The sequence below is a fragment of the Ochotona princeps genome, unplaced genomic scaffold, assembly GCF_030435755.1.
Source record: "Ochotona princeps isolate mOchPri1 unplaced genomic scaffold, mOchPri1.hap1 HAP1_SCAFFOLD_1080, whole genome shotgun sequence".
Taxonomy (NCBI): Eukaryota; Metazoa; Chordata; class Mammalia; order Lagomorpha; family Ochotonidae; genus Ochotona; species Ochotona princeps.
Genome location: NW_026699401.1, coordinates 15,517 through 30,416, shown reverse-complemented (window position 1 = coordinate 30,416; position 14,900 = coordinate 15,517). Strand labels below are relative to the sequence as shown.

The following is a 14,900-nucleotide window of genomic DNA, read 5'->3' as shown; positions in this document are numbered from 1 at the left end:
TGGGATCGGGAAAACCCTCATGTCCATCCTCGCCAGGCTTTAGGGTAGCCTAGCCCCTCGCGGCTGTACTACGAATTAGTACACCTGTTCTCCGTGGAGAGGAGGGTACAAGAGTTCTACGAAGAACGGTGTTTCACGGTGTTTACCACCACACACGGTGTTTACCACTGGACATCATCGGCCTACAATTGCAGAGGTAAAGCACCTTCGTAAATCCTAGCTGCACATCCGTATACATGAGAATGTAGGCGGTGACTGTTCACACACTTTGGTATCGACTTAATCAGACCTGCCGCGAAGCAATGAGGACGTACTACCAACTGCATGTGTTTGGCATGCATCTTTCTGTTCAGAGCGGCCGGGGCCCCTTGTGTCCGCGGGAAGCTGCTTACGGTGCTATTAGTGGTCCCAGCCGGGCTCGAACCGGCGACCTTCCGGTTATTAGCCGGATGCTCTAACCGACTGAGCTATAGGACCTGGGAAATGTTGTTGATCGCGCTTACTTTAAACGTAAGACGCAGAAGTGCCTGCTTTCGCCCTATCGCGCGTTCCACGCATTATAGCTGCTTCAACGGCGCGTGCGCTAATAGTTGTCTTCGCGTCATACTCAATATTTTCGAAACGGCCCTTTCGGTTAATATTCACCCTCGTGAATTTGCGTGCATGATGGTTCATTGTTCGGCCTTTTATATCTACCAACTCAACGGCGTTCTTTTTCGTGATTGTTTCTGCGTGCGGACGCTGTGATTAGTTCCGGGGTGGAGCACAAATTATGTGTCGCAGGGTCAACAAAAGGTTGTATGCCGGAGAATTCCGCTCCCTATCACACTGAAGCCGCCGCAGCAGCCTTTGAAAAATAGGCATAAACTTCATACAGCACGACTGAGAGTACTACTGCCTACATCATGCCCTCGATGTGATTTCGGCTGCTCCGGCAATAATGGTGGTGAAGTGAACTTTTATGGCAATCGCTACTTGAAAATCACGTCTTCCTTGTCTCTTTGAAATGCAGCAGCGAGTATGTCCTCCGTATACGCGCGGTCCAGCTGCACACCCTGCTAAGCTGTGTAGGCCCCACATGCGCCTATAGGAACCCATGTGCGTTTCGTGCGGGTTATTTTGAGAGTGCGTAAATCCTGTACGAGTACACACACATCGTTGAATACAAACCGATGAGTAGACGCGTTAACCCTTTTAGACGTGCGTATGTACTTAGAGACGCGCGCAGGTATGCACTAAAGAAACGGTGATAGGCCCGTTTTCTCCTCTTCTTTTGATGCTGTGCTAGAATGAGCATGAAGTCCTGCATCATAGGCAGCACATTCTCGACAGGGCACCTCGTCAGCCTACGCTTTCACGCTCTTTTGTTGACGAGACGTAGATTTTCAGAGAGATCAGCAACAGTAGCACGAGCAACAGGAAGCAAACGCGATATTAAGATGAAAACAATTTAGAAGAAGCAGTAGCAGCAGTAATGTTCACAGTAACGGCTACAGCAGAGAGGCCGATGGCAGGAGGAAGAGGACGTGCAGTAGCGGCAGCATCAAGGACGATAGCAACAACTACAACGGTCATGCATGAATACTTCGATAAAGACACTTCAGAAGAAGAAAAGGCAGCAGCAGCAGCAGTAAATGTGAAAGCACCAGCCAAAGCAGAGAAGCCGATAGCCGCAGGAGAAGGAGGAACAGCAGCAGCGTCAAAGCCGCTAGCAACAGTCACAGCGTACATGCATGAATAGTAGAAGCAGATACAGTCGTTTTGGCACGAAAGCCGAAAGCAACAGAAACAGCAGACTTGCCTGCAGTAGAAGCACCACTAATAGCAGGCAAGCCAATAGCAGCAGCAGCAGACAAGACAACACTCCCAGCAGAGAAGCCGATCGTAACACCAGCGTGAGTGGTGAAAAGGACGTTTGTTCAATTTCAAGCGTACAACTATCCAAGAGATGTCTACAGGAGTCGGATCGTCGTAGAAAACTCTCAGAGAATCTCCACGAAGCGAGGGCCGCAATGGAATACGCTATAAACAAAGAATAGGGGAGTATAGCTGTACACTTATTACCACCAGTAGCACCAGCAGCACTCGAAGAAAGCGAAGCCGCCAAGAGAACCGTACCCAGTATCTACAGAGGGTAGGGGGATCGACAACAGCAACAGTAGTTGTAGTAGGAGCAAGAGCACTAACAACAACACCATGAGGGTTATAGAGGACCCGGGAATCAAAACTGGTAGGTCCAGTGTTTCTCCTTTCAATGATGGGGGCCAGCTGGACTCAGTTGCCTTGTCAGCGTGTGCTCCTGCTATTCCAGCTGCTGCTGCTGTTCCGCCTGCAGCTGCATGCACTTCTGCAGAGAAACAAAGGGATCTGCATGGACCTTCTTCTGATTCAAAAACTACTGAAAATGTCGGTTCTGATACGTCAGTTCCCTCACTGATGCAATCCCGCCCTACGTCTTCTTTTTATTCTTCTTTGCAGTGCAATAATAATACTACTCATGCGTCCCCAACGACTAGTGCAGCTGCCAATCCTCTGCAGCATCATCAACAACATATGGAGGAGGAGGTAACGGGGTATCTCTCAGGGAGGTGTGTTGAAGGAGAACCGACAGGCACAGTGACAGCGAGTAGTACGCAGCAGCAGCAGCACAGGAGTCCAAATGCAAAGAGAGATACTAAAAGGAGTAATGCACAAAAGCACAAAAGACGTGGCAACAGGGCCCATCAAGAGCCCCGTTACAGCGGAGGTCGAAATAAGGGTGCATGGCCCGTTGCCGCTGCTCTGGCGTCCACTGTCTCATCCCCCTCGTGTGACTGTTCTCCTGTGGCTGGTTTCAAAAGAGAAGGCTCACCTGTGGTAAGCCCATCACTCCTGCCACAACCATGCGCACCATGCCTAGCAAGTGATATGAATATGAAAAACCAGTCAGACCGCAATAGCACTAGTCTACCATGTGTGGCTACTACCACTGCCACTACTACTACTACTATTACCACCACCACTACTACTACTACAACGAAAGAAGCTCAGCCTCTTCCACACGTCAGCAGCAGCAATGCGAGCAGCAGTCCGACTATCAGCAGTCCTCCGGTAACCAAAGGCGCCACTACGACTAGTAGTGGTAGTTGTAGTAGCAGTAGTGGTATCACTACTAGTTGGAGTGGAGTTAGTTTTAGTAGTAATAGTAGTTCTATCAATGATAGACAAGACTACGAAACATATACACGAACACAATCAGATACGATGGATTATGATATCATTCGTAGTACGAAGGTAAAGACCAGCGCTACCATGACAACCCCTATGGCTCCCCCTTTCCCTCCTCCACCTCCTCCTCCACTCAACAGGAACGCGACCAACAGCACCTCTACTCAGAAGGAAGCAAATCGTACAGAAGCAGCATCAAAAGTAGCAAGAGCACAAGAAGCAATAACAGGAGAAGTAGTAACACCAACATCAGTAGCATCAGTAGCATACTCACTAGAAAAACACGGAATGATATTACTAGCTGTGATAAAAAAGGTAGTGGTGATGATAGTAATGATGAAGGAAAGTGGAATAGTTTAAATACTGCCGAAAAGACAGCGTCCACTTCGTCACTTGATACAGACCCGCCTGAGGATGAGGGCACTCCACTACCACAGCTACTTCCCACTCATATTAATGATCGATGCATGCATGAAGGAGTATCCAGAGACCACCATCATGTTATATTGTCTTCTTCGCAGTACGAGGGTATGCAGGTACCCCCGTCAACACCCCTGCATACGACACGTAACACACCCTCTGCAACTTCAACAGTACTAGTAGCAGCAGCAGCAGCAAAGGAAGAAGTAGAAGAAAGTGGTAGTTCAATATTGTGTGTAGTGCAGAACCATAAGCAAGGACTTCATTCTGGCAGCAGCTCGCCAGGACTTCCTTCAGCACGAAGGCAAGAAAAGATGTCATCACCTCAGCAGAAGATGGCAGGAGGAGGATTTGGCAGGAGACAGAACGATACAGTCTGCAGCAATAGCAGCAACAGCAACACCAGAGGAAACGACAACGCAGACAGCAGCAGCAGGAGGAGCAAGTGTGGTAGTAATACAAGAGCTTCTCGGTGGAAGTTCACCAGGAGGAGGTGGAAGAAGAAGAAAAGGAGCAACAGTTGGAAGAAGCCACAGAGCTGATGATCCTGCTACTGATGTGGCTGATGCCTACAAAACTCTTACACAAAAAAATAACCGTATCACAGACAACAATAATAGCAACAACCACCACAGTTACAGTGGTCGTGCAAGTAGTTGTAGTAGTAATAATAGTAGTAGTAGTAACATGAATAGCAGCATCAACTTGTAGTATTAGTAGTAGTAGGAGTAGTAGTTTGAATAGCAGCATTGAGTTTAGTGGTGGTAGTAGTTGTAGTAGTGATAATGGAAGTAGCAGTATCAATCGCAATAATGACAGTAGGAGGAGGAGGAGAAGGAAGAGTAGTCCTAGTAGTAGTAGCCGTCTACAGAAGGAGCAGTTAGGTAGCTCTTTCGATCATCAGCAGCTACGTGCGTGGTCTCCAATGCCCTCGAGTGTCCGTGTAGTAAGTTCGAATAACTTCACTTCTTGTGACGGCTCCTCTGTCTTCTTCATGGAAGCCGACCATCCTGATGCGCCTCTATCTTCTTCTTTTTCTTTTTCCTCTTCTTCTGCTTCCTTTTGGACACAGAGTTATTATCACACACAGCAGCAGGGCCACACTGTGGATAATAACAGCGGTACAACAAGCGAACTCTCCTCAGACATATAATCATACTACATCTCCAGCACATTCTCGTAGTAAGACTCGTCCTCTCGATCTCTTCCCTGTCACGCTTCCGCACCACCTACTACTTACCGCCAATCATCAGGCCCGCCCTCATGACTTCTTCCTCTTCTTCTTCTTCTTCTTCTTCTTCTAGTTCTTCTTCTTCATCTCAGTCTATTTTCTCTTTTTCTTCTTCTTTTTCCTCTGTAGATGACACAGTATTATCTTCTGCTAATGATATAGTTTAGCGTCTACGAATGATGTACGTACTGCATCGCACAGAACGTACTCTACTACTGCCTGCATCAGTGTCACCTACTCTTTATTCTCTTGTTTCTGCCATCACCGTCTTCCTCGGGTTTCTACGAATAATAAACGCTGCTGCTAATACTAACTACTTTCAATACTAGTAGTCATAATACTGAAAGCCAGTACTGATAGTATCAGTAATAGCAGCAGTAGTAGTAGTACTAGTACTAACGACGACTACTACGACAATAGGATGTACCGCAGGGGGCGCGCAACATAGAACCCAGCAGCATATCCAGTCTCCATTATGATAACATCAGCCCCAGTAACACGCAGAGGAAACCCACTCAGACGAACAAATATATCATGATGCATGCGCAACAGAAACTGTGCACATCAAGAACAATGTCGTCACCTCTTCCCTCTCCAGATATAGCATCGTCAGAGGAAGCAGCAGCACAACCCCACCACCAGCAGCAGCAACACGAGCAGCTGCAGCAACATCAGCGGCAGCAGCAGCATCCACAGGCAGGAATACTCTACGAGCCGACGCGAGGAATTTAAGTGCTGCACTGTCTGCAGTTTCCACCACGGTACTTGACCGGGATAGTGAATGAAGAAGCAGCAGCAACAGCTGCAGCAGCAGCAGCAGCACTGTGTTCCTCAGGAGCAGCACCAAGAATTTCCTCAAAAAGAACAGCAGCATTTTCATAGTGGGGGAGAGCCACCGCGGCACCTGCAGTCAGCAACAACAGCAGCAGAAACAGCAGCAGCAACAGCAACGCTACAATGAGCACCGCCAGCAGCTCGGTAACCACCGACAACAACAGACACATCACTACAATGCTGATAAGGATGACCAGCATAATGATAATAGTAGTAGTAGGGAGCGGCAGCATCAGCGGCCGGAGCATTCTGATTTTCACGATCGCAATGACCTCTATGACGCCTCTCCCACTTTATGTCAGCGTACGACAGTACAGCAATCTCAGGATATAACGTGTACACCTTCTTCTGTCTTATCTAATGACTCTACGTCGTAACCATCCTCTCTCCCCCTCATTTTCATCGTCATCTTCTCTACACGTATTCTCCCTCGTACTCTTCTTCGTTTTCTTCTGTCTTCACATCTTCTCTATCAACTTCTTCATTACTACCCCCTTCATTGGCCGAAGGCCTGGGACGCAAACCGCCTATGTGCTGGACGCCTTTCCATGCGTCGTAGCGGTCTTGTGTGGAAACATTGTGCTGGTAGCCTCTACCATCAGTCGGCTTCAGCGATGGCTAGTGCTCGACGGCTTTCTGCTTAAATGTTATACTCATATGCAACAGTGTGAAGCCCCGTGTATCAATTCCTCTCCAACATGCCATTGTTGAAGGTATCACCCACCCACCTGCACGCACACACACACACACACACACACACACACAACACAGAGCGGGAGCACCACCAGCAACAGTATCAGCAGCAGCAGTGAATAGTGAAAGTAGGCCTTGACAGGGATCTTCCTCAGTAAATACAGACGTAATACATACGTATGGGGACGAGCCGTCAATATGTACATGCACATGGTCGGCGTCTGGAAGCACCTCTACACACACATACAAATCTACCTACGTGTACAGACGTACACATACACATACAATCATTCATATATACAACAGATACACCACATACAAGCACATACACGTAATTAATCAGACACATACGTACACACAAGTACTCACACAACTCACACGTACACACACGGGCACATATTACATATATACACATATACAGAATACATACACACACACTCACACACGCTCATACACAAACGCACGCACACCCAAACACACACCAACACACACACACCACACACACGCACACATATACAGATGCACACATACATTCACATTCACACACACACACACACATACAGAAACATTCGTTTGCACACACACACACGCACACGCGTAAGCACCCACACGCACACATGCACACAGAGACACACATCAACGTGGAAACGAAGAAGAATGTTTTCAGTCCATGTTCTATTCCAGCGCGTTGTGTGTCGTGGGCGAGCTGAGGCTTGTGTACGCATGTATGTATGTGTGGGTTGTGGAGATTGCCTTTATATGGGTACTCCTGTAGAGTTATATCCTATTTTGTACATGCACCTATATAGATGAGCGCTGAGTGTATGGCGCCCTATACATAATGATTAGTGCTGACTGTATGTAGCATACACGTCCTGAGTGTATGCACCACTATACGTATGAATGACTGCTGATCGTATGCCAGCACATACGTTAGATGAATGCTGACTGTATGCACCTCATAGGTAATGGTCTCTCTGTTCTACACTTGACTTTCTCCCCCGTTCATGCGTATACGCAGAGATCAAATATATATGCATTCCCGCCTTTGGACGCAGTGCGTGTACATGTATGCGCGTATGTGCTTGCGTATGTGTGCGTATTTTTTTGTGTGTGTGTGTGTGTGTATGTGTGTGTGCACCTACATACTTGTATGTGCACAATGCATGTGAGTGTGTTTTATCTGTGCGTGCTCTGTGTGTGTGTGTGTGTGTGCTTGTGTTCACCCTTATATCCGTATATGCAGAAGTGTGTGCATATATGTATACGTACTTCTTTACCTGTTCAGAAGTATGTTTCCTTCGGTCAGTATATGCTCAAGCATATATATATATATATACATATATATATATACATACACATAGACATGTACATATGTGATGTTATTCTCTGGTTATGCGCATCTGTTGCTGGTTTTTCTTTTACTTTTCTGCATCATATATCAGGTCTCTTTGCGCCCTTAGATAATGCAGATCTCAGTGGTATGGAGATATGGAGCTTCACAGTACGTTGGCAGCCCTCCCAGGAGTTGTTTTCAGCAGGTGCTACTACTACAGCAGCACCAGGAGGAGCAGGCGGAAGTGGTGGCAGTATGGTAGGAGGCAGCAGCTCTCTCGCAGCAACAGCAGGAGATGGAGGAGGCAGTCATAAAGTGGCGACTGGGATGGGATGGGCCAATACTTCTACTACTACTGCTACTACCAATACTACTGCCACTACTACTGCTACAACGACAGATGTACAAAACACGAGCATCAGCAGTAGTTATGACATCTCTCTAGCAGGTGAACGTGGAGGAGGAGGAGGAGGAGTAAGAGGGGGAAATACGGTAGTCGCGGTGGTGCTGGGCGTGCGTTGTATGTAGCGTATGAAGGAGCATTAGGTGGGTTGGAGGAGAGGGGGTAGCACGGTTAGCAGTGCTGCATATTATATGGGGAACAAGTCAGGCAACCACAGCAGTAGTAGAGACAATATCAGTACTTTTGTGGGGTGGGGGAGCTCACTATCCTCATTAGCAGCAGCTACGGGACGTGATGGTCCTCCAAAATTACACCCCGCCTCTAGCAGCGGGAGTGGGCAGTGATGGTGGTGATGCGAGCGGTGGTAGTAGTCAGTAGTAGCGGCGCAACATCTCTGGGTGGTTTACTGATGGAAGGCGCTGGAGCTGCTGCTGGAGCTGCTGCTGACTTTCTGCATTTGTCCACTGCAGTGGGAGTCTCCTCACTGGCTTACTCTTCTGCTGCTTCTGGCGCTTCTGCTGCTGCTTCCGCGGCTGCCGAAGAGAAAGAGTGGTGTGTGCTGCATCTGGGCCTACTCGACGAACAGGAGGCTTTTAACTGGTAAACACTCTCCTGTAGCAAGTGGTGTACACACTCTTTCACAGCATTGACGACTTGCATAATAATAATAATGATAATATGTCTTGCTGTTATTACTTGCGTATTGTAATACGCCGTTGGTTCTACTTCCATAGAGTATACCCCTCTTCTTGCTTGCGGGGACAATATATACTGTCGTTATCATTTCAATTAGATACTGCTGTGCTGTCACTTGCATGTATTGTTGACAAGAAAGAGAGTGGTGCGTGCGTCATTTTCTGGGCCTACTCGACGAATAAGAGCCTTTTACATGGTATGTACTCTCTGCAGATAGTCAGTGTATGTGTATATGTGTTTCTGCTTATCACTCCTGAAGCGTACACGTATATGTATGTGTGTGTGTTACTTAGTCGGTCTATATGTGGGTGATTGGTGTGGGTGATTTGTGTGTGCGTGTGTGTGTGTTGTGTGTGTGTGTGTTTGTGTCTGTCTGTCTCTCTCTCTCTCTCTCTATATATATATATGTATGCGTCTATATGTACCCCTTACTTGTATGTGTGTGTGTGTGTGTTACTCTCTGGGTTTTTATGTGCGCGTGTGCCTGTGTGTGTGTATGTGTGTGCGTGTATATGTAGCGCCTGGTGTGTATATGTATGTGTGTGTGCTACTCCTTTAAGTGTTCAACTGCTTGTGCATCTCTCTGTGTGTGTGCGTGTCTGTGTGTATGTCCGTGTGTATTTGAAACGACGTTTTGCTGTCATGTATGCACTGCAGGTTGAAGGCAATAAAAGCAGCAATTGCGGCATGTTGCTTGCAGCCCCCCCACTACGCCTACCACGTTTACGGCTTCCTGGTCCTCAACTAGTGTTACCCCTCTCGCGTCTTATAATAGTGTCGAGTACTCACGTTATTCCTCATTACAAAGTTGTAAGGTCCTTCTCTAGTTGAAGTTGCTGCTGCTTTCAGTAGTGCTTGCGTTTTGCGTGTTGCTGTGTACTAGTTCTCACCTACGCTCTGCTCAGGTGCAATGCGCATGCGCTCTTTCTATCAACGTCCACTGCTACTGCAGCTGCTCTCGTATCATCGGCGTTGAGCATTTGCGTCACACTACGCAGAGTTGTGAGATGTTCCTGTACTGGGAGCTGCTATTGCTTCCATTGGAGCTCGCTTTTTTTCGTGCTGCTACTATTTTTGTGTTTGCTTCCCTCTTCTTTTACTGCGTGCATGTGCATGCGCGCTGTATTGACGCGGGGTAGTGCTGCTGCTGCTGTGCTGCAGCTTCCCTTTTCTATGGTGTGCATGCGTTATAACGTTTCTCCTTGGTTTGGGGCTGTCGTGCAGTAGTACTCTCCCTCTTCCCTATCATCCTCGCATGCCTGTAAGAACGTCCGTTGCTGCCGCTGCTACTGCCTCTTTGCAGTGTTGCCAAGCCTCTCAAATATGATGAGGAACGCATGCATTGTAACCTCTGTACAAAAAACTATCTCACTACGTCACATTATGCATGCGTTGTGCTGCCGTGTAGTAGTACTAGTAGTAAGAGGAGTGGGGGGAGGAGTGCGTTTTTGCTCTCGTAGTAATCTTATGCGAAAGTGGATCGATGTAGGCAACGCATATTTGTGTACAATTTTGGCATGCGCGGGGCACACATGTAATCGCCTCGGAATTTACGGAACTCTTCGCACATCACCACTGTTTTGATATACGTATATATATATGTATGTATATATGTAGAGGGACGGAGAGAAAGAGAGAGGAGAAGAAGAGAGATCGCTGCGGAGTCTTTCTCTCCCTTTCTCTGTACGAAAATATAATTGTACAGTTATATATATACGTATAAGCAACAGTGCTGCAGAGCCAATCTCTCTGTCTACTTCCTTGTATACGTAAATGCTGAAACAACGGTGTGGCGCAACTTTCCGCTCCTTCTACATATATATGCATATATATGCTGGTGAACGGTGTTGCCAAAGCCGTCCTCTCTAACTATCTATATAAGTATATATATACTTACCAATTATGTATTTATTTGTATATAGATAAATATAAAGGGTGCTGTGGAACGTTTCTTTCTCTTTCTCATCTCTCTGTCTCTGAACACACGTATGCGTGTATGGCAAGGCATCGGTGCTGCGAAGCTTCTGTATACATACATATTGACGCTGCAAAAATTGACGACAGCGCGTTGCATATCGTAAATAACGTATATGTCATGTATGTACGATTCATGTACTTTCATTGATTTACCTTGCTGTTACTTCATCTACTTACTGTGCACTGAATGCCCTTTCCAGGGGACAACTTTACATGTCAACGAAGAGGAAAACTGTCTTTGTTCTCAAAGTTTACGATTTACTGCATGCATCCTGAAGTAGCTGTATATGAGTATGTGTATATATAGGTAAATATAATGCGTGGTGCGGAACGTTTATTCGTCTCTCTCTGTCTCTGCGTATGAATGTATATATATATATATATATGTTGCTGCAGACCAGTACATGCATGTATGCCCTACTACTCTTTCTTCCGTTGTTGTTGTCAACTCACATTCGAGTATTGGAAAAAGGCCTTATTAGTGCCGCAAGACGCCCCTCCCTAATACACACAAACAGTGAGAGACAACACTTTTATTATAGAACTTTGAGCATATCTAAACAACAACTGGGGGTGCATGCATATATATATATATATATAGAGAGAGAGAGAGAGAGAGGAGAAGAGATAAAGACCTGATGACGGAGAGAACGATAGAGGGAGAGAGATGTGTATATGTATATGTATATGTATGTGTATGTATATATATATATATATGTATGTATGTGTATGTATGTATGTGTATATATGTTTATATATGTGTATATATATGTATATATATATCTATATATATATGTGTGTATATATGTATATATATATGTATATACATGTATATATATGTATATATATATGTATATATATATATATAAATGTATATATATATGTATATATATATGTATATGTCTATGTATATATATATATATGTATATATATATGTATATATATGTGTATATATATATATGTATATGTATATATTATGTATATATATATATATGTATATATATGTATAATTATGTATAATTATGTATATATGTATATATGCTTACACACCTACACATACGAGACAGAGAGTATCCATATACACAAGGAAACAGCAGGAGCAGAAAAGCATATATATTTGTAGAGTATGTTTCTATGCATGCATTACTATTAAAATGGAATACACATGTATTCAGGCATCTTATTTGAGGACGCATACTGCCTGCTTCTTCTCTACTATACCTAAGTCTAACAAGCCTCAACAGCGAGGACCACACAACACCTCTTACGTTGCTCTTACTACTACCACTACTATTACTGCTACTAACCACTACAGTTACTATTACAACTAGTATTACGGCTACTAATATTACTAGTAGTTATACTACTGCTGCTACTACTGCCACTCATTCTACAAATACTACTATTACAACTAGTATCAATGCTACTACTGTTACTAATACTATTACTACTGCCATCAAGTCTACTACTACAACCACGCCACTAGGCCACCACAGTGCTACTAGTACTACTCTTTTAGAGAAACTACGACTAACACTGCTACTGCTACTACTATCCCCACTACTACTACTACTGCTACTACTACTACTGCACTGCTGCTACTACTACTATGACTACTAGTATGACTAATGCTACCGTCGGTATTAGGAGGAAGCGCCGTATATATATTCAAGGAAACATATAATTGTTCGTTAGTACTGCTGGTGCTGATACTAATTTTACATCAGTGTCGCTCATTAGAACAGGCAAAGCATGCGAGGGAGTTTTTACTGCCTTCTACCATGTTGCTAGTCATTCTCCCCCTAGTACTAATACTACTGTTGTCACTGCTATTACAGCAACTGTGAAAGAGAAGATATTTCTGCTGCACTCAGCAGCAGAAATATCTTTACTACTACTACTAGTAGTGCTGCTGCTATTCCTACTACTACGAAGACTACTAGCATTCTTACTCTGTTGGTACCATTAATACTCCATTTACTACAATTGCGTCTACTACTACTACTACTACGACTAGTACGATCACTACTTGTAGAGCTGGAATTTAATGATCCATTCGGAAAGAGACATGTGCACGATGGCCATTGGTATAAATATATATATATAAATAGAGATATATATATATATAGACATAGAGAGATATATATACATACACAATAATATGTATGTATATATATATATAAAAATGTATATATATATATATATGTAAGAATGAATGTAGGTGGACGTATGTATATCTGTAAGAGCGTACGACCGTGCATATAGAGATACAGAAGGTAAACGAAAACGTAGCGTTGTAGTTACGTTCACCTGCGTACATTTGCTGACCCTCCCACTAAAAACGGTGGGAGGCGTTTTGCAAGGTGTGCATGCAAGGTAATCACCGACCATGCCACCTGCTGCGGCTGCTCATGCTGCTGACGATCCCTTTGCGTAGTGTCCACGCAGAAAAGTTTCCTTTCGCTCTAGCTACTGCTTGTTCTGCAGCTGCTATTTCCGGTAACTCTGCTAATGCTAATGCATGGATATGTATCTATGTGTATATATACTTATGTATGTATTATAGAAATCTGAATACTATCAAACTACTAAATACACGTATATACGTATATATATATATATATTGTCTGTATGTACATATATATGTATATATATACATATATATGCATATATATACTATCAAAATAAATTGTACATTTAGATACATATATAGATATTTGCTCATTTTGTATATGTTGCAGCGCTGCAGCAAACAGCGTCGCTTGAAAGCGAACTTCGTTGCAACAAGCGATTCATGAAGCAAAAGCAGTTGCATCTACATCTTGCTGGCGACAGCACGTCTCTGCTCTGCCCCACCGCTTCTGCAGCCACTTGCGCATCGTCTCGTAAAGGAGACGAGACGGGCTCCACTCACGTCTCCTTCTCGCCAGTAGGCCCAGCTCAAAGCAACATGCCGCCACTAGCGCATAGACACACTACTCCTCTTCCGCAACAACGTTGTTGAATTCGAAGAGAGCTCAGTCCCATTCATTCCCCTAGCGGCACAGAGAGGGCGTCTGAATTGTATCTTGTGCACATTTCTATCTATCTCCTTCCCGAGGGGGTCGACTATGCTTACCTGTTTTCTCATATCATGTACTTAGATAATGACGCATCTTCCTTTGTATGAATGTATATACGCGTGCACATGTGGTCTATTTGTATATAGGAACACGTAGTGTTTGTAGTATGTATGTACGTGAATGCCTACGTATTCACCTATATGGCTACATATATGTACGGATCTACATATGCACATGTGTTTCTATGTTAATTTAGGAACACGTGTACGTGGTATGTATGTATGTATGTGTATATATATGTATATGTATGTAAGTGACTATGTTCTCATGTGTATATTTCTACAACTCCAAATATACATGTCAGTGGCAATGCATATGTGTGATGTATGTATATGTATGTAGCCTTGTACGTAGGTGTACCTGCGCAGATGTACGTGTTTACATAATCTTTGTAGTGTAGCATGTATGTACATACATTGAGCAATGTACGTACTCTAACAATGTACATATTATCATATATACATATACATGTATTTACCTGTGTACATTTTTCATATAAGTGTGTATGTGCAAGTGGTCATGTATGTGTATATATGCATATGAGCATAGGAGCTCTCGCGTGTCTCTTTCGCTGTCTACATATAAACTATGCGCACATTCATTTACTTTCCAGGCCCACATTCATGTATACAGGCCCGCCTTCACATGTACACGCCCACATTAATATCTACAGGTTCACACTCATGTCTACAGGCCCACACTCATATGTACAAGCCCACACTGGTATCTACAAGCTCAAGTCTATATGTACGGCCCACAGTCATATGTACAGGCGCGCGTTGATACGTACACGCCCACATTCATATTGAGAAGCCCACAATGATACCTACAAGCCCACACTCATATGTACAGGCGCACATTGGTACGTACGCGCCCACACTCATACGTACAGGCACACGATCGTATCTACAGGGCCACACTGATAAGTACAAGCGCACACTCAGTTACTTACGCTTGTATGTAAAGTTTGTAATCTTACTT

At 44.5% G+C, this 14,900-nt stretch overlaps 1 non-coding gene across 1 annotated transcript; it reads right to left on the bottom strand.

The window, feature by feature from the left end:
• Positions 1–403: 403 nt before the first annotated feature.
• TRNAI-AAU (transfer RNA isoleucine (anticodon AAU)) lies at positions 404–477 on the bottom strand. The gene has a single exon. It is a non-coding gene; the product is annotated as a tRNA-Ile (tRNA).
• Between the last annotated feature and the right edge of the window lie 14,423 nt (positions 478–14,900).